This window comes from Pseudophryne corroboree, chromosome 5 (genome assembly GCF_028390025.1).
Source record: "Pseudophryne corroboree isolate aPseCor3 chromosome 5, aPseCor3.hap2, whole genome shotgun sequence".
NCBI lineage: Eukaryota > Metazoa > Chordata > Amphibia > Anura > Myobatrachidae > Pseudophryne > Pseudophryne corroboree.
This window is the reverse complement of record NC_086448.1, coordinates 637,295,021-637,316,045: the sequence shown is the minus strand read 5'-3', so window position 1 is coordinate 637,316,045 and position 21,025 is coordinate 637,295,021. Positions and strand designations below refer to the sequence as shown.

The following is a 21,025-nucleotide window of genomic DNA, read 5'->3' as shown; positions in this document are numbered from 1 at the left end:
TTACTGCAGGTATTCTATTTGGTAAAGCGTTAAACAGTATTTTGGAGTCAGAAGCAGACTCCAAGAAAGTGAAGTTTCCTTACAAACACAAATCGAAGCCGAGATTTCCAGCTTTTCGGCCCTATCAGACTCCAGGAAAAGAAAAAAGGAAAGGGTTATGGCAAACCATCTCAATCTGACAAGTCTGAAAAGATTAAAAAACATTGTACTACCAGAGGGCCGGCTTCCAAATCAAAAGATAAGCCATCAGCCTGATGGTGCGGGGCCTCCACCTAGGGGACCCCAGGGTGGGAGGCCGACTTCTTCAGTTTGCACAGATCTGGCAGCAGTCTACCACAGATGCCTGGGTGCGAGAAACGGCATCTCACAGTTATGCATTTGCTTTAAAGAAACATCCTCCTCAAAGGTTTTTTTGTACCAGCCCATCTTCAGTGGAAATGAAGGCCAGAGCTTTGCAAGAGGCAGTTCAGAAGTTGCTTCAGTCAGGAGTGATAATTACAGTTCCTCCTGCACAATGAGGACAAGGTTTTTCATTTAACCTGTTTCTAGTCCAGAAGCCAAATGGGTCATTCCGGCCCATACTCAGTCTCAAAGTGCTGAAAAGGTACATTTGGGTGCCTCGGTTTCATATGGAGAATTTATGTTCCCTTATTTTGGCCATGGAGCCAGAGGATTTTATGGTATCCCTGGATATCCGGGATGGTTACCTACATGCACTGTCCCATCAGCGCTATCTCAGGTTTGCTATCCTCCAGCAACATTTTCAGTTTCAGGCCCTACCATTTGGACTGGCCACAGCTCCCAGGGTATTCACCAAAATGATGATGGTATTGGCATCTTATCTCCATCAGCAATTAGGATTTTTCCATACATCTCCGATTTATTAATCCTGACACAATCTCAGAAATTGCTTCAGTGTCATCTGCAACAGACAATATCTTGTTTGCAGAAACACGGATGCCTCATAAATTGGCAAAGTCGTCCCTGGTTCTGTCACAACGGATAACTCACTTGGGGGCTGTGTTGGATTCGGGTCTTCAGAGAGTAATTTTACCTCTGAACAAAATATCCAAATTCAGTTAAGGATTCAATAGCTGCTACACAATCAAAGGTTATCCATTCACGCAGCAATGCGCGCAATGTGATTGATGGTGTCAACATTCGACATTCCTTTCATTTCTTACAGCTCAAATACATTTCTGCACCCACTTTATCTACACTTTTGACTCATTTCATACTAAATCTACACCCATTGAGCCTACACTGCTTTTCTCACCTGCATTTCTGCAATTCTTCTGCTCTGATTCCCTTACAGTCTCCTCTCCTACTTCCACTTTCCCTCAACCTATTTACCTACTTAACACTATGTCAAGGCTTTCTTATACTCCCCACATCACTCAGTGTCTACCTAATAATGTATCTTTATCCTTCCACCCTAGTCTCCTACACCTCCTCCTCTGTCTCCCCACCATCCCTCTGTTTCCTTCACCCTCCTTTCCTGTTACCCCACTTTCATATACCTCTGCCCCATGGTCCTGCTACCCAACAACTCAGCCCTGCTCCCTTTCTCCATTCCCTGTCACCTCCCTATACCCCCATCCACATCACAACGACCTCCCTCCCTGACCACCTCCTGCAGTTTCCCCTTCCAGCTCAGGCACCCGCACCATCACTACTCTCTCATCATCCCTGCCCTCAAAGTTAATCTCACCTCATCGCTACAGCAACCCTGATAATCTCATTCACATCTCTCCCACAAACTCATACCCCCTATCCTGTGACCTCTGGAATGCCAGATCTGTTTGTAACAAACTGGTCCCCACTCATGACCTTTTCATTTCCAACTCCCTACACCTACTAGCCATTACTGAAACTTAGATTACGCCCTCTGACACTACTTCTCCTGCTGCTCTCTCTGCTGGGGGGCCCCACATTCACACACACACCCCGACCTGGGGGTGGTGTTGGGGTCCTTTTACCTTCTAGTTACTCCTACCAACTCATACCACCAGAACCATCCCTTACATTCTCTACATTTGAGGTCCATGCCATACGCCTCTTCCAACCAGTCCATCTTAGAGTAGCTGTCATTTACCGCCCCCCTGGCACTGCTTCCAAATTCATCGACAACTTTGCTTCCTGGCTTCCTCTCTTCTGACATTCCCTCCATTATCCTAGGCGATTTCAACATCCCTATTGACATCCCCACACAATCCTCTGCCTCTAAACTCCTTAACCTCACCTCTTCACTTGGTCTCTCCCAGTGGACCTCCTCACCCTCCCATGTGAATGGGAGCTCACTGGATCTGGTCTTCACTCACCGCTGTGATATTTCTGATTTTTCCAACTCCCCATTTCCCCTCTCTGACCACCACCTGCTCTCCTTTAACCTATCTCTCTCGACTTCCCCATCTCTACCTCCTAAGGCTACCATCACTAAGCGAAACATTGAAGCTATATATGGTCTTCCATTAACACATTCATTCGACATTATGCCTTTGATACCTTTGCCACTAAGGACGCTAAATTCGGGCGAAGGAGTCTCCTGTCCAATCTGGAGCATCCCCACCACTAAATTGCTTTGGGACATCCCAATGTTATCCTATGGATAACCTGTGGACCCTGCAGGAGAAATATAGTAATCGTTATGGTAGACTTACCGTTGATAACTCTATTTCTCCTAAGTCCACAGGGATCCCACCCTGACGCACTTAATTTGAGGATCCTTTCACTTACTAACCTTTTCCTTCTTGTACGGAAGGGTGTACATGTGTGTTCTTCTCCTCTGATTAGGGCTCTCTATGATGCTCCTGCCTTGAGCTTTGGAAAACAACTGATTTGCCTGAGATAGGAGGCGGGGATATAGGGACGGGCCCATTGCATTCTGGGAGGCCAAAAGCTTTGATCGTTTGGTGCCAATCTGCTGTCGCTACCTCATACCCCAATGTTATCCTGTGGACTTAGGAGAAATCGAGTTATCAACGGTAAGTCTACCATAACGATTATTTTAATTCTATTTCACTAATTTGTAGATCTTAACCTAATGCTTTAAATGTAGTTGTGTTCATACCTGAGATGAGCAATGTTTCTGTGAGATTTCATTAATATCCAGTTTAATGGTGGAACAGTGCTCTTTGCAGTGACACAAGGTTCCATTCGCAGTTTTCAAGTTGAGCTTTTGCTTAACACTTCATACAGTGCCAATTGACATTTTATTTGTAGATTTGCATTTTCTAAAAGTGACAGTCTATATTAAAGCTGGGCCAATGTAATTCTGGTCTGTGGTGCTGTCAGCGAAAGTCATTATTAACTCAGCACCTGCAATCAATATAGTTTGCTATGACAGGAATAATATAACGAGTACACTGGTCAGTTTGTCTTTGCTGAATGGGTAACATACCTAGTGATCACTGTGTGAGAATTGCTCTGTTCTGTTGCATCTATCAGTTCAAACATATGAAGGACTCAAAGATGAGATATCATTCTAAGGGGTAAATTTGCTAAAGGTTTCTAAAAATAAAAAGTGGTAATGTTGCCCATAGCAACCAATCAGATTCTGTCTATCATTTTCTAGGATGCAATAGAGAAATAACAGACATAATCTGATTGGCTGCTATGGGCAACACCACCACTTTTAATTTTTAGAAGCTTTACTAAATTAACCCCTAACTATAGCACACTGTGTGCATTTTAGGCAGGGTGGCACTTCTGGCCGATGGCCTGATGGGTCGGGCTGGCGCTCTTCTCAGCCACAGGGCCGGCTTTTTGTATGGGCTCAATGGGCAGTTGCTCAAGGGCCCCAGGAGTATAAGGTCCCTAGGCTAATAGCTGAGGGTACCATTTTTACCAGGGTGACCAGATTTTGGAAAATCGTCCGTGATATCCGACTTCAAAGCAATGGTCCCCATCAGAGACTGTTAATTGCTCTTTCCTGCCAGATATCTCGGGTTCTGACTGACTTAAAGATTTTTTGAGGCTATATTTCAAAATCTGGGACTCTCCCCTTTTGGTGGACACTGGCAGCTTGTCTCTACTATGCCCATAACCAGAGATATCAGCCTTCCAACAGCTGGTCCCTGCTCCTGCTCCACACACCTGGTTTGCAGCTTTATATTTTCGTTAGTGGATTGCTCTGGCTCCTTTACTTTGATCTTCATTACCTCCTGAAAGGTGAGACTTTCTAGTTTTTTCTATCCCATTGAAACCTAATAACTGGAGATATCTGCAGTCAAGCAGCTGCCCTCTCACCGGAAAATCATGAATATTTAAGCCCATTCCACTAGCCACCCTTCCCCTGCATATGAAACACCCCCTACCACCCTAGAAGTCATGTACCAGGGCCCCTTCATTCAGCCCAATGCCCCCTTCTACAGTTTAATGTTCTCCCTCCGGCCCCATCTCCCACCATCTGTGCAGTAAAGGAGTAATTAGCAGAAATTACTGCTCCATATCCTACATGCTGAGCAGAAGATAGAACACCCCCTACCGCACGAGGGACATCAAAACTGCCACTGATAGCACCCCCCACACCTACCGCTGGAGGATGTGTAGGGGCCCCAGTGCATTGCTTTGCCCGGGGGACCTACACTGCTGTTAAGATGGCCCTGATTAGCCACCCGGCATACAGATAGATGGGAGCTTGTCACGAGTTCAGGTCCCCATGACTCGTGGCATACCCCGTGAACTGAGGCAGCACCCCCTTTGCATGTTACGGCGCCTGCCTTGTTAGGCATGCGGCAAGTGCCAGGTCTGTTTCACAGCCCCAGTCCTTCCTTGATTTCAGGAGAGCCTAGCTGCAGTCCATCTGTATAAGTGTGTAGCAGCTGAATTTTACATGTTCTAATTTTGAACTTGATCTGGTGCAATGCATTTTATAATACTAATGTACTGGTCATTTTTTGTTGTATTTTTTATTTTTTTTGTAGTGGCTAACACATATATTGCTCACTGTGTGATAATTGTTTTCATTATTATTTTTTGCTGCATTTGCTTATATCCCAGCCACACAAACTTATCTATTGATTTGCGCTTGTTGGTGTGGTCATCCTCACTCTGACTGGGTGTGTACACAAAATACAGATGTGTCCACATATATCTAGCCTCCCTGCACACAGTGGTGCAAGTAGAAATATTTTCTTAGTGGTACTGAGTACTGAAAAATGGGCGTGACCATGTGTTGTGAGGGGGCGTGGCCACATGCCACTAGTGGGAGTGGCTACATGACACTAGCGGCATGGCCACACAACACAGCTCCTTTTCTTTGCACTCTGGAGGCTGGGCTAGAAATATATAGTAATGTCTCCAGCATAGGCGGATCCAGGGGGAGGGCACTCGGGCCTGTGCCCCCCCTGTCATTTGTGACTTTTTTCAAAAAGAGAACAGCAGCAGCACTACTGCTATTTCCTTTAGTCAGATTTGATAAAAGAGCCGGCAGGCACTAGGACCCTCTGCGGCTCTGAAAGCAAGTCCATGTGGTAACCAATGGAGGAGACTGGAGCTGCATCTCCAGCCTCCTCCTGCTCACACCGCAACCTACGTCCCCCACTGCCAGCCGGCCAGAGTCCAGCTCAGATGCGGGGTTCAAATACCAGCATCGAGTAAGACTGTTACTTATGACAGCGCAGAAGGCTTCATTAACCATCACTGCACCACACAGTTTCCCAGCACTTCCTTTACCACCATGCTAGGTGCAGTCAAACTCAGCCTCAGCTTTGAGAAGGCTGCCCGTGTGATTGTGACAGGGCTGTCCTGCAGATGTCTTATGCTGCTTGTTGGAGATCCAGCTGGCTGCTTCTGCTAATCAATGTTTTGTGTCCTGCAGTCTGAGTCTCAGTGCAGTACCCAAAACAAGGTATGCTGCACCTGCCACCACCAACTAAAGACTTTAATAATTATATTGTGCTGGTGACCAACATTTCAATGCCCAATCAGCCTTTTCATCAGGGTGAAACATTGCAATAAACCAGGATGCACTCCTACAGCCAATCATTACCTGATGGCATATTCTGTGAGGCCACGCCCCCTGTGATACTACACCCCTTACATACACAAGGAGAGAAAGAAAGCTCTGGTGTGGGCGCACTCTTGAAAGAAAGAATCAAAGAAATTCTTCGAATATGAGTTGAAAAAATGTAAAAACAATGTTTATTGAAAAATTGATTAAAAGCTATTGATATCCCACTATGATCCAAGCGTTTCTTTGTGTTAGTTAATGAATGATTTGATTATTATATTATATTATTCTTTATTGGAAACAAACAATAAAGGTATAAGACAAAAGGAAAAGAAAGAAAATGTTCTGGTCTCGGTAATCACACAAAATAAATTAGAAAGGTTACAGACACTTGATAGTCTAGCAACCGTTTCTCCTGACCAGCACAGAAATTCTGTGTTACTGACAACAGAGAGATCCAATATTATGTCTTTGAAAGACCAATAAGATGGTCAATGTCGGACAAATTACTGATCACCAGGTATACCATAGGTCACAAATTAAGATTTAGAGACATATATGAGACATTTTTTGAGCATACTGCAGACATAGCCATGCTTGGTAGGAAGGAAAAGGGTAAAAAAATGTTGAAGAGGAAAAGTGAACAATGGAAAGAGACGGGGGAGGAGGTAGAGGAAGTGAAAAAGTGGTGATCCTGCTGTTGGTGTCCACCCTTCTGTTGAAGGGGAATAGTGTCTACTACTTTTTCATCAACAGTGAATCTGTGTTATCTCTTCACAGGTTCTCTCACACTCAGCATATCTGATATCAGTCTATATAATTTAGAAATCTATCTTTATATGCTTCAGATAATATGCTAACCCTGTGCACAAACAGTGAATTCATACCACTGCACTACTAAGTGCCTATGCACAGGACGTATCTGGTTCCAGTTTTCATAGGAACCGCCCATCTACTTTTGTGCTTTTGCATGACATGCCAATTTCTTCATATATAGAGACATCAGGCGCTCCTTCCTCTTTCTTTGGTCAATCTATCCGTGACCATTAACACAATCTATTTCAGCAACATCACTCTCCTATTCTCCCACTCCTCCCTGACATTCTTCACTGACCCAGCCCTTTTCTGTGGACTCTCATCCGCGATCCAGGGTGTATCGCTGGCCAATGGGCAGATGAGTCCCCCCGCCTAACGTGGAAAGCAGATCCACACAATTTTTGCACTCCTCCTCTTTCCCACATTCTTTCTCACCTTTCTTACATAGGTGCACTCTCATTGGTAGATAGCCTCTCTACTATCATACCACGCTGTTAATGCCCGATCTCGTCCGATCTTGGAAGCTAAGCAGCGTTGGGCCGGGTCAGTACCTCAAAGGAGACTTTTTGGGAATACCTGGTGTTGTAGAGAAGGACACTATTCCCCTTCAACAGAAGGGTGGACACCAACAGCAGGATCACCACTTTTTCACTTCCTCTACCTCCTCCCCCGTCTCTTTCCATTGTTCACTTTTCCTCTTCAACATTTTTTTACCCTTTTCCTTCCTACCAAGCATGGCTATGTCTGCAGTATGCTCAAAAAATGTCTCATATATGTCTCTAAATCTTAATTTGTGACCTATGGTATACCTGGTGATCAGTAATTTGTCCGACATTGACCATCTTATTGGTCTTTCAAAGACATAATATTGGATCTCTCTGTTGTCAGTAACACAGAATTTCTGTGCTGGTCAGGAGAAACGGTTGCTAGACTATCAAGTGTCTGTAACCTTTCTAATTTATTTTGTGTGATTACCGAGACCAGAACATTTTCTTTCTTTTCCTTTTGTCTTATACCTTTATTGTTTGTTTCCAATAAAGAATAATATAATATAATAATCAAATCATTCATTAACTAACACAAAGAAACGCTTGGATCATAGTGGGATATCAATAGCTTTTAATCAATTTTTCAATAAACATTGTTTTTACATTTTTTCAACTCATATTCGAAGAATTTCTTTGATTCTTTCTTTCAAGAGTGCGCCCACACCAGAGCTTTCTTTCTCTCCTTGTGTATGTACAGATACCTCCTAGCTCTGGGCGCACCGCCAATAAGGACTACATTTGAAAAGTCGTTTTCTTTTCCAATACCTGTCCATTTTGGCCCCTTTCTCTATCCTATTATAAATTACACCGGTGCCAGGTCCCTCTTTCTCTTGATACTACACCCCTTACCTGGGAGCACGCGTGCCTTAGGTGCATGTATATATAACTATAACCGTTCCCCTATCATGTTGTCCCCCCTTTCATTTTCTTCTGGATCCGCCCCTGGTCTCCAGTATAATAGAAGTATATAGGGGGTCATTCCGAGTTGTTCGCTCACAAGCTGCTTTTAGCAGCTTAGCACACGCTAAGCCGCCGCCTACTGGGAGTGAATCTTAGCTTATCAAAATTGCGAATGAAAGATTCGCAATATTGCGAAAAGACTTCTCTGTGCAGTTTCTGAGTAGCTCGAGACTTACTCTGCCAGTGCGATCAGTTCAGTGCTTGTCGTTCCTGGTTTGACGTCACAAACACACCCAGCGTTCGCCCAGACACTCCTCCGTTTCTCCAGCCACTCCCGCGTTTTTCCCAGAAACGGTAGCGTTTTTTCACACACTCCCATAAAACGGCCAGTTTCCGCCCAGAAACACCCACTTCCTGTCAATCACATTAAGATCACCAGAACGAAGAAAAAAACCTCGTAATGCCGTGAGTAAAATACCTAACTGCATAGCAAATTTACTTGGCGCAGTCGCACTGCGGACATTGCGCATGCGCATTAGCGACTAATCGCTCCGTTGCGAGAAAAAAATAACAACGAGCGAACAACTCGGAATGACCCCCATAGTAATAACCCCAGTATAATAGAAATATATCGTGATACCCCCAGTATAATAAATATATATAGTAATGCCCCCAGTATAATAAATATATATAGTAATGCCCCCAATTTAATAACAATATATAGTAAGCCTCCATTATACAAGGAAAATAAACTGTAGTAGTGCCACTGGTATAATAGAAATATATAGTAGTGTCCATATTATATTAGAAAGTAATTACCCCACATAGGGAAGTCGGAAACATGCCCAGAATCCCAGCCTGTGAAGAACAAAAGCCGCTCAGTGCCGATGCGCTACATGAGCCGAGTGAATGGAAAAAGCTGCACTGCTGCTCCCAGCAAGGGACGCTGCAGGAAAATGTAATCAGGCTCCTCTCCTCACGCCAGCCACAGCCGCCAGAGGAGGAAGCGTGATGTGACGTCATGACGTCACCGTTGCGCTCCCAGTAACCCTGACAAAATGGGAGGCACTGTCATGCTGCCAAGCACCATGGTCTTGTTCCTTTGTGGCGCATTATAATTGTGGTAATGGCGGTCACTGGTGCAAAGTGTGTGGCAGGTGGTACTGCGTACCCGCTGCCAAATTCTTAAGGGTACTTCGTACCCGAGCGTACCAGCATACTTGCACCACTGCCTGCACATTAAACAGCCGTCTAGTCATGCCATGCTGTGAAGCTACTTGGTAGAGCCAAGTGTCTTTTGTGCGTCTTTTTCCACTAAAATGCATCTAAAATGATGTGCATACCATTCAGAAGCAGCTTTTGCTGATTAAAATTATTAAATTAACATTAAATTGTAAACTTACTAAAAAGCTGGGATGCAGCTGCTATTCTAGAGTACTAATATCAAAAATAAATGTAGCATTGAGAAGAAGCTAATCCTTGCTGAAAAGAACCACACAAGTTGGGTGGAGAAATCTGACTTGTGCATCGGTGGCATTAAGAAAATTGAACAACAACCCACCACTTACCCACAGAGCCGTAGGGAGGGGTGTGTGATTGTTGCTGTTGCCTAGGATACAGGGCCATGGGGGCAGCACTGTTGTCTGGAAGTGCACCCTGTGGTAGTGGTGCTTCCATGCTGCCTGGACCGTCTGAAGGACACTCTGAGCATGCAGCCTGTGGTTTATAGAGCCATCCATAGTGTCCGTGCAGCTCTCCGCTTTCTACTGGCTCCGGTTGGGGGGGGGGGGGGGGTTCACAGGGAAACAGTTTGCCCTGCTCCACCATTGCTACTTAGTAGCAACACCTGAACATCAGAAGGATATAATGCCCTTATGTCGTGTCCCTTTTGAAATTAAGTCAAACTCACAGGCTCCTACAACTGCACTATTTCATCAAACAACAATACACTTCTTTAGTGGTATCACTACAGCAGACAAATCAGTTGTCAATGATTTTCCATGAAGGCAGCAATGGTAGCCATAAGTGTACATATTCCATGTTCATGAAAGCTAACGCAAGATCCTGATCCTGAAGATGATGATGGAGATGAGGAGGAAGCAGAGCGAGTAGGAGCACATTTGGATAGAGACAGATAGAAAGAGATTTTGATAGCATTGTTAATAGCTTAGTAGGTATACAGATGTTTTCCCTAAGGAAGACATTCTCCCCCTCTCCTCAGTATACAATTCTTTGACCACCACCTCCATTCAGTGTTGCTTGATCTTATGGCAGTGTTGGTAATGATATCATTCCGTTTGCATTACCTGATACTACTGATGCTGACAATGATGAATCTGCTAACCTTAACATGAGTCATTGTAATTCCTACGGTGAGAACAGGCTCGGATAAGTCAGATAAATAGCAGCATTGTCTGTTTAGCGGCACATGCTAGGAGAGTGAGTCACATCGTGTGACCTGTGGGACGGAGTGGATGCAGAAGTATCAATGAAATTGTCTCCATGATCTTTTTTTTATTATTTTCAATAATATTGGTAATAAAGTGACAATATATATGTCTTGTTGATTTAGCAGTATAATTTTTCTGAAAATGAATTAGTAAGGCTGTATTTTTATACCTGATCTATATTAACGATTTATAACATGTACAGATTAATCACATTTGAATTTTACTCCCCCTCCATCATCAATAAAAAATAAGTAAAGAAAGGCATATTTGTTGCTTGTACGCAAAGTCAGCTTTCTAAATATCTTATTATACACAGAGTCCAGCCTGGCATGTCACATGCACTTTTCAAATTATGAAGAAATTACCATTGCACAAGTTAAAAAGGGCGATTACTACCTTAAACCAGATGGAATAGCACTTTCAATATGCTTAGTTGTGTATCTTCCTGGACTGAAAATAATCAACACCTATTTTCTGAATCCATTCCTGGCTGCTGGACGTCGTCTACTAATTCCTGGACAATGCTTGCTAGGCTGCTGGATGTGGCCTACCTACACTGACTTCAGGGTAATGCATGCCAGGCTGCTGGATGTAGCTGATTGACACAAATTCATGGGCAATGCATTCCAGGCTGCTAGATGTGGCCTACTGACACTGATTCATGGCCAATGCATGTCAGGCTGCTGGATGTGGCCTACTGACACTGATTCATGGCCAATGCATGTCAGGCTGCTGGATGTGGCCTACTGACACTGATTCATGGCCAATGCATGTCAGGCTGCTGGATGTGGCCTACTGACACTGATTCATGGCCAATACATTCCAGGATGCTGGATGAGGCCTGCTGACACTGATTCCTGGCCGATGCATGTCAGGCTGCTGGATGAGGCCTACTGACACTGATTCATGGCCGATGCATGTCAGGCTGCTGGATGAGGCCTACTGACACTGATTCATGGCCAATGCATTCCAGGCTGCTGGATGAGGCCTGCTGACACTTATTCCTGGCCAATGCATTGCATGCTGCTGGATGAGATGTACTGACACTGACTGATTCATGGCCGTGCATTCCAGGCTGCTGGATGTGGCCTACTGACACTGATTCATGGCCAATGCATGTCAGGCTGCTGGATGAGGCCTACTGATACTGATTCCTGGGCAATGCATGTCAGACTGCTGGATGTGGCCTACTGACACTGATTCATGGCCAATACATTCCAGGATGCTGGATGAGGCCTGCTGACACTTATTCCTGGCCAATGCATTGCATGCTGCTGGATGAGATGTACTGACACTGACTGATTCATGGCCGTGCATTCCAGGCTGCTGGATGTGGCCTACTGACACTGATTCATGGCCAATGCATGTCAGGCTGCTGGATGTGGCCTACTGACACTGATTCATGGCCGTGCATTCCAGGCTGCTTGATGTGGCCTACTGACACTGATTCATGGCCAGTGCATTCCAGGCTGCTGGATGTGGCCTACTGACACTGATTCATGGCCGTGCATTCCAGGCTGCTGGATGCGACCTAGTGACAGTGATTATTGGGCCATGCATTTCAAGCTGCTAGATGCGGCCTACTGACACTGACTCCTGAGCAATGCATTCCAGGCTGCAAGATGCAACCTACTGACACTGACTCCTGAGCAATGCATTCCAGGCTGCTGGATGAGGCCTACTGACACTGAGTCCTGTGCCATGAAAGTCACTGCCTGGCATCTCTTGTACACTTTGAGTGTTTTTTTTTGCTACATCTGTGATGCAACTAAGATGCAGAATTTAAAGAAATATCTGGTACCCTACTACTCTCGGATGGTCTCAGTCACACTGTCTGGCATATAGACAACCAGTAAGTAAGGACACATCTGTATTTTGTGTAATGGGTGCCAATGCTTCACTTGTGCATATATGTGTTCTTATACATGTGTATCGATCCTATTTTCTACTATAGCAATAAAAAGATATATTGAAATTAGTTTGGAACAAATAGTGTTATATGGGAGAGGTTACATAAGCTTACACAGTGATAAAATTATAATAGGTGACTTTAAAGGCACTAAGGGATTGTGTGACATACAGAATAACACTATAATTATGGGCAACACTTCACACCACAAATGGAAAAATATAACCTGCTGTGGCTTGTGTTGATGTGCAGACTTATCTGCACTATATTAATATCAACAGAACCACAGTACACAAACCCATCGTGAGCTCCTGATGGCTCGCCAGTGACAACAGGATCAGTCCACCAGTGTGACAGTCTCACACATAGGAGACAAAATATCACATTCTAGAGAAATCTCCTGCACTATGCGCGCACCACCTGTCTCAATAACAGGGACAGATTTGACAAATGACATGATTGCATGAGGCACAATCGACAGCTGCACATTATTTGTGTATCGGGCTACAAAGCTGCTTTGCCAGTTGTGCTCCTTTCCAAAATCATCTCTGCTTCCAGATGCAGCAACTACGGCGAAAGAATGTGAAGCAATTATTGTTGTTATTATTATTACTATTATTATTATTATTAATAATAATAATTATTATTTTCTCCAAGAGAACTCCCGAAGAGGCCTATATATTAAGATTTGACGTGAAATTATTTCTTTTATTGACCCAGTGATTTGGAATGGTTTTTGGGGGCTCTTTATGAAGGGCCAGACACAGGATACAAGCTCCAATAAGAAGTTGGTGTGCATGAGCAAGTGAAACACAAGCAATTTACGGTACATTGAAAATAGATGCAGCTGGGATCATCAGATTCTTTTCTGCCTGGGCTTCCCAATAGAGGAAAACGGGCTAATGCCATATTCTGCACTCGGATACATCCTGTAGCCTTAAATCAGCCTCGCCACTCTTAGTGGCAACTGGCAAGCCAGAGGCTGCCGTGCCATTCCAACCGCTAGTTACAACTGTTGTTACTGCTGCAGAAGGGTTTTCCTGTGCATGTCTTCTATCATCATCTCACTGGATGCCAAAGTACTTCCGCAGCCTAAAACCCTTGCCAGAACGGGCCAGGTTTAGGAAAAATGTTTTTTTTTTTTGTTTTTTTTACTTTGCTAAGGGATCTTCTCACTAACGAGCAGGCCTTAATGTATAAAATCACAAATCCCACAAAGCACTAAAGCTAGCACTGATGGTAGTGGGTGGCAGCCTCCTCTTCCCCACTGAAATTGATCTTTTGATCTACGTTGATGTTACACACACTCAATGAAGCTTCTTCACCACACACTTCCATCTGCAGATGATGTTTCATTTATAAGCTTTAATCGCTGATTCTTTCAGCCAACCTCAAGCTTAATAGAGCCTCCACTTAGTGGTTATCCAGCAGATCCCTGTTGCCAATGGGATCCGGTCGGAAGGTCGACACTGTCTAGGTCAACAATGTTTAGGTCGACCACTATAGGTTGACAGTCACTAAGTCGACAGGGTTGGAAGGTTGACTGGGTTTCTAGGTCGACATGTGCTAGGTCGACAGGTCAAAATGTCGACATGAGGTTTTAAAAAACAACAACAGTTTTTTTGAACTTTTTCATACTTAACAATCCACGTGGACTACGATTGGAACGGTAATCTGTGCAGAGCGAAGCAGGCACCTTGCCCGCGAGCCATGCGAGGGGACACGGTGCACTAATTGGGGTTCCCAATCACTTTATGAAGAAAACGACACACAAAAAATACCTTATGTCGACATTTTGACCTGTCGACCTAGCACATGTCGACCTAGAAACCCTGTCGACCTTCCACCCCAGTCGACCTAGTGACTGTCGACCTATAGTGGTCGACCTAAACATTGTCGACCTAGATACTGTCGATTTGATGATCCACACCCGTTGCCAATATCTCTCACTGGCACGCACACCCACAACTTCCTTCCTGCTCACACTCATCACAGACTATAACATTCACAATCTTCCTGGCAGTAATATGTCTATAATGGGTGTGCAGCACTGCACACCCTGCATCCAGGACAGATTTGCCACTGTGACCCCAACAAATATACCTGCTTATGGGGCGCATTTTCTGGAAATGCCTTTGCAAAAATGATGCTATCTGAGTGGAAGGGGTGCGGGAGTCCGTTCTGGTAACAGACCTGTCTTCTGGCCTCCGCTGAGTCCAGTGAGGTAGTGACATTGTGACACCTCCAATCACTGATAGCAGGCTGGACTTTCTCCTCCTTATTTGTGCTATTTCCAACACCCCTCCATTTACATTATGTGTGGCTGAAGAACCCACTCTCCCTCCAACACAGCGAAGATTAACAACCTTTATCGTGGAGCATGTGAAAGCATTTTTTAATGATCACACCAGACTGCCCCTGGATTATTATTGCTGGTAAAACATAAAGATGCAAATCCAAAGAGAGTTACATTATAAACCGAGAACTAGAAAACTTCAAATTAAATAAGTATTCCCAGTATCCAAAATCTGCACACTGAAATTAAAGTAATCATGTTTCCCCCACTAATATACATAGGGGTAAATTTACTAAGGTGGGAGATTTTTAGAACTGGTGATGTTGCCCATAGCAAGCAATCAGATTATATCTATTATCTGCTAGAAGTAGCTAGATAAATGGTAAGTAGAATCTGATTGGTTGCCATGGGCAACATCACCAGTTCTAAAAATCTCCCATCTTAGTAAATTTACCCCATAGTGTACTCAGATGTACATCCATACTTTTATCCTGTAGAAGCATTGGCGATTCTATAATGGGTTCAATGTGGGTGGTACATACAGGCGGAGCCCACACCGCACCCATTGCACCCATTAATAGCTACCTTTCTGGAGTCCCGCGTCGGGCGCTGTAGCCGCGGCAAAAATCTCTTCCTAAATGGCCACCGTGCATGTGCAGTAGTGAAATTGGTCTCCGGAAAAATGGCGTGCGCCATGTTTCCGGAGACCTGCGCATGCACAGTAGACTCCGGCACAATGACGGAGACTATTGCGCCGTGCAGGGGGGGGGGGGGGGGCACCTAGAGTCTGCAAAGGACCCCCTCTGTTAAAACACCCCTGTGAAGAAGCATCCTGCGTCCCAAAGAGGGACTTTAGGGAATATGCTATTAGTTCTGAAAACTATAAGTAAACTTCATTGACACCAAGTTACAGTATGTGCCTCACAATAGTTTACATATTCTAAGCCGTATTTTAAAAAGTTAATTTTGCATCATTCATCCGCAGACCATTGCTATGCGCGGGTTGAAAGTCAACATTGCTCATAATGCTCTTTTAGAAATGCCTAAACAATCATTTCTGCTTGATTTTATTAGAATGTAAGTAAGTGTGTATAATGTACTTACCCTGTTAAGCAAATATAACGCAAGAATATTTCTGACGCTGTTGTTATGGTGCGCTTTGTTTGTTGCTGGTTTTATAAACAACCCTATAAATATGTTTATTTCTCAAGGCTGCCTTGAGTGGATTTTCTGGAACAGCTTTCATTCCTGGTTGGGTTTAAAGAAAAATATGACCTTTCAGACTTCTACCATCAGAATTTATAATTTTGCATCTGTAAGCCCCTGCAAATACTGGGAATTGCAGCTCTGTAATTAATATGCTCAGAGGAGATACAACTTGCCCGTCTACTTATCTCAAGGTCGCCGACTAGGTGACAGGACGTTGAGAAATGAACTTAGTAGATCAACTTATGTTGTATATCACCAATTTTTTTATTATTAGTCTAAAAAGAAAAATAACAATGTTTTTTAAAAACTTTTTGCTTTTCGGTTTGATATCGTGACTTTTGAATGAGTGATCGTAGTTTTGTGTTTCTTAATATCTGTTTAACGCTGCAGCATTACATGATACATTTTTATGGTTCATTTACCATCTGTACATCTTCCGCATTTTTTTGCCAAGTGCAATATGCATAAATCTCTCTCGTTAGTGTTTACTTTTCTCAGCACAGATATATAAGATTGGGGGCAAAATGAGTTGCTATTGCTGTAAGTTCTGTTATGTCTTCATACAGTATGATATCTGAAAACACTGCCTGGATTTTGGCGAGATGCTTCTCTATCATCACAGAAACTGTTCATCTTCAGTACCGAATTAAAAAAAAAAAAAAAAAGTTTGTGGCCGCTTAATTCTTTTATAAGGTATATACGGCTCTAATATAATTTTGGATCCAAGCTTTTCTCTTTTGCTTTGCTGAATGCTTTTTGTCAGTGTGTCAGTGCCTCTCCTGGTATGTGATGGTGACCGGGAGCACACATACACCTTTTCAGTTCCACAGGGATAGGGCCAGATGGAAGAATTTGATTATCCAGCAGTAGAGGACCAACTGTTCAGTTGGATGCAGAACCGGGAGAAAAGGGTTGAAGAGATCGAAAATGGCTGTTGTATGAGAAGCCAACGGTTTCCGAAGGGAACCAGGCAGGCACTGAGGTGTAGTAATGCAGAATCTCTTCCAAGTACCAGCTGGGGCTTTCAGGAACAGCTATCCCCATAGCAGACACTCTGCAGGCTCCAAGCAGCTTGACTTCACCATATGTGGAACTTATTATTCCGCATCTTCTTCCCTAGAGAAATGGACCATAGGGACACCCGAGGCAGGTGAATTGCTCGTAATGCAGAGTACTAAATCATTGGGTTAACATGAGAAGTCTGGAGAGGGGAAATTGATGTGCAAGAGACTACTTTGGACTCTGAATACTGGCGTCCTTTTCAAAAATAACAAAAATAAGATACTGCATATAGTATTCTCTCACCTCCTTTCCATCCTGTCCTAGAGCTGTGACCTTCTGTCTTTACGCACAGTCTATACAGATACACAAATGCTGGCCAGTATTTAAAAATGCTAACTGTACATTTTATTGTTGCAGAAATGCATCCTGAAGTACAGATGGCATTGAACTGTAATACAATTGATGATTTCTGGCAGAGAGATTCCTGCTTTCTCATTTCACCACAGAACACAGCGCATCCCAGCCAGTTGCTGGAATCAGTAGAAAGGAAATTCGAGTTTGTTCTATTTTTTTCCTTTGGTTGCTAATTCGGATATATGGTGTTTAATGAAGCGTGTTGGTATTTTCTCACTTTGTGTCTGTACATTATACTACACAGGCAGTTCATGTATAGATGTTTTCTGCTTTTGTCTTATTGGTTAAAATGAATGGAAAACTGCCCAGTGTTATATATATATATATTTAGGTACAGACGTGTTCTCTCTCATCGTTGCTACCGTAATGTTAAACAGCCCTTCTATTCGCGCCTAGTTGTTATGCATTTACAAACGCCGAGCAACTTTTTGTGCATTTTCTCCGGAAATGCATCGTATTCACATTGTTATGCGAATAAGACGCACACGCAAGCTACGTTGATTAAAATGATATGTTGCATGTGTAAATTCTGTTTGCGACTGCGGCTCTGTCTGCATACTTTTCTTGGAAAACTGTGGAACGTAGCATTTCGTATGCAGATACAGCAGCAGTCGCACACAGCATATAGAGACATGGCGCATATGATTTTAATCAGCAGAGTCTGCTTGTGCATCTTACTCGCATAGTGGTGGCAAATCTGATGGCAAAAAAGACACCCGACACCCGACGTAAGCAGAGTTGCACAGTAACTGGTGGCTCACTCACGCCAGTCATCTCGCAGTGCATGGCGTATTGAGGATAGATACAGTACATATATAAATATATATATATACATATATAGCTTGTGGATGGCGGCACTCCAAGGACTTCAAAGTTGCAGTAAGTGTAGGTGACACACGCCATGAGTAGCTGTTAACGTTTCAGTTTATTAACTAAACTTTCGTCAGAACATTGATAATTCGCTGCAAGGCGTTTTCAGGAGGGCACCCGGGCACATACAAACACCAGAGATTGAGTGCCAGCCTAATTGCTTTTATATACACATATATATATATATATATATATATATATACTGTGTATATATGTATGTGTGTGTATATACTTTTTCATTCATAATAGTTACCAGCCTATCAGAATGACGGAACAACAGAACAGTAATGGAAGCGGCATATCTCATACATTTGTGCAAGTTTCAAAGGTTAACAAAACTATGTGCAGTTGTAGCAAAACATAGTGGGGAAAATTACAACCTATAGATACAGTAGGTGTGAGTAGGGGTTGAGGATTGGGAAATGAGAGATGGGAACCGCCGCCGTACAGCTAACATGGGAATAACATGAGATGAGAGCACAGCACTGTGTGGTATATACTATACTCGAGATCCCAACAGGTCTATCAAGTGTCAGCAGCCATGTCATATTTCTTAGTACTATAGTTTTCACCTGCCATTTTAGGACACACCCCTGAGTGGCAATAAATACACCGATAAGTTGATTTACACACGCCCTTTTGACAGAGCGTGACGCCTCCTCAATGGTGCACTGCACTATTACAGACTATAATCTACCTGAAACTCGTATTCAAAAGAATGCTTCACAGATGTACTGTGCATGCGTGATAAACAGACACCCGCTGTAAGAATCATATAATGTTAGCCTTCAAAAGAAATAGCAAACAAACTAATATGATGACTTTAGAAATATCTCTCCTTCTTGTGACGGGAATAATGAGGCTGTCATATATCAAAGTAATTACAGCAAAATCTGGCAATCAAGTTGTTTGTTTCAAGTGCGACAGTGTATATAGCTAAGAGCCTCGCTGCTAATGCTGAGTGTCCTGTCACACGGACAATTAGCTGTGCGAGGGTAAGATGGCTGTTTCTTGATGCAGTAGGAGATTGCATTGCATGTTGTTCTCTTTCAATGTTGTTCCCTTTCTATCTGAGTAGTTTCCACTATTATGGGGGGTAATTCCAAGTTGATCGCAGCGGGATTTTTTTTAGCAATTGGGCAAAACCATGTGCACTGCAGGGGGGGGGGGGGGGCAGATATAACATGTGCAGAAAGAGATAGATTTGGGTGTGGTGTGTTCAATCTGCAATCTAAATTGCAGTGTAAAAATAAAGCAGCCAGTATTTACCCTGCACAGAAACAAAATAACCCACCCAAATCTATCTCTTTCTGCACATGTTATATCTGCTTCCCCTGCAGTGCACATGGGGGGTCATTCCGAGTTGTTCGCTCGCAAGCTGCTTTTAGCAGCTTTGCACACGCTAAGCCGCCGCCTACTGGGAGTGAATCTTCGCATATCAAAATTGCGAACGAAAGATTAGCAGAATTGCGAATAGACACTTCTTAGCAGTTTCTGAGTAGCTCCAGACTTACTCGGCATCTGCGATCAGTTCAGTGCTTGTCGTTCCTGGTTTGACGTCACAAACACACCCAGCGTTCGCCCAGACACTCCTCCGTTTCTCCAGCCACTCCCGCGTTTTTCCCAGAAACGGTAGCGTTTTTTCACACACTCCCATAAAACGGCCTGTTTCTGCCCAGAAACACCCACTTCCTGTCAGTCACACTCCGATCACCAGAACGAAGAAAAAACCTTGTAATGCCGTGAGTAAAACTCCAAACTGCATAGCAAATTTACTTGGCGCAGTCGCAGTGCGGACATTGCGCATGCGCATTAGCGACTAATCGCTCCGTTGCGAGGAAAAAATAACGAGCGAACAACTCTGAATGACCCCCATGGTTTTGCACAATTGCTAAAAAAAAAATCCTGCTGCGATCAACTTGGAATTACCCCCATTGTCTGTATATCTTTCACACTGACCTGATATGGTACTGTGTCAGTGGAAAGATACATTTTAGATTTGAGTTTGTTATATCAGAGCAGCATCTAATGAGCTTGTACCTACCTGTACGTCAGGGGAGGCAGTGCCTCCCCTGTCATTTATGATTAAAATAATACAAAGAAGATACTTATGACACATTCTGTGTCATAAGTATCTGCTTTAGCCTTCATATTATTTAAATCATTTTTATCATGTAAAAAAAAAAAGTTTTAAATGTGTTCAGAGGCACCACTCTTGGTGCCTCCTGCTGTCAATATGGAAGGGCCGGAAACAGGAGGCGGGGCCAAACATCGGGCTGTAAAAGCCCATTGAAAAAATCCCTGTAAGCGGCACCTCTAGAAGTGCCTCTGTGACAGGGGCGTGCTTTCAGCACAAATTAAACTACTCCCCTGTCACTAAGGCTGATGTGATTGGGTAGTGGGCAGGGACGGACTGGCTACCTCACTTCCCAGGGCTCACTGACACTGACTACTCCCCGAGCTGATACCTGCGGCAGCCAATGATGTCCGTCCCCTGCTCTCTTTACCTGGACGGCTGCTGGTGGTGTTTTCATGGCTGGCTGCATGATGAGGATGTTTTATTGTTTATGGGGGCATGGCCATGGGTCCGTGATTAGGCCACGCCCCCGACCATGTCTAGGCCCCCATGCCTGTCTGTTCTCTGCCTGCCTACTCCTG

At 43.8% G+C, this 21,025-nt stretch overlaps 1 protein-coding gene and 1 pseudogene across 9 annotated transcripts in view; both read left to right on the top strand.

Annotated features, from left to right (window-relative positions):
* Positions 1–21,025, top strand: part of ZNF521 (zinc finger protein 521) — a 452,135-nt gene that overhangs the window by 233,136 nt on the left and 197,974 nt on the right. The window lies entirely within an intron of this gene.
* Positions 7,243–7,360, top strand: LOC134930703 (5S ribosomal RNA; annotated as a pseudogene).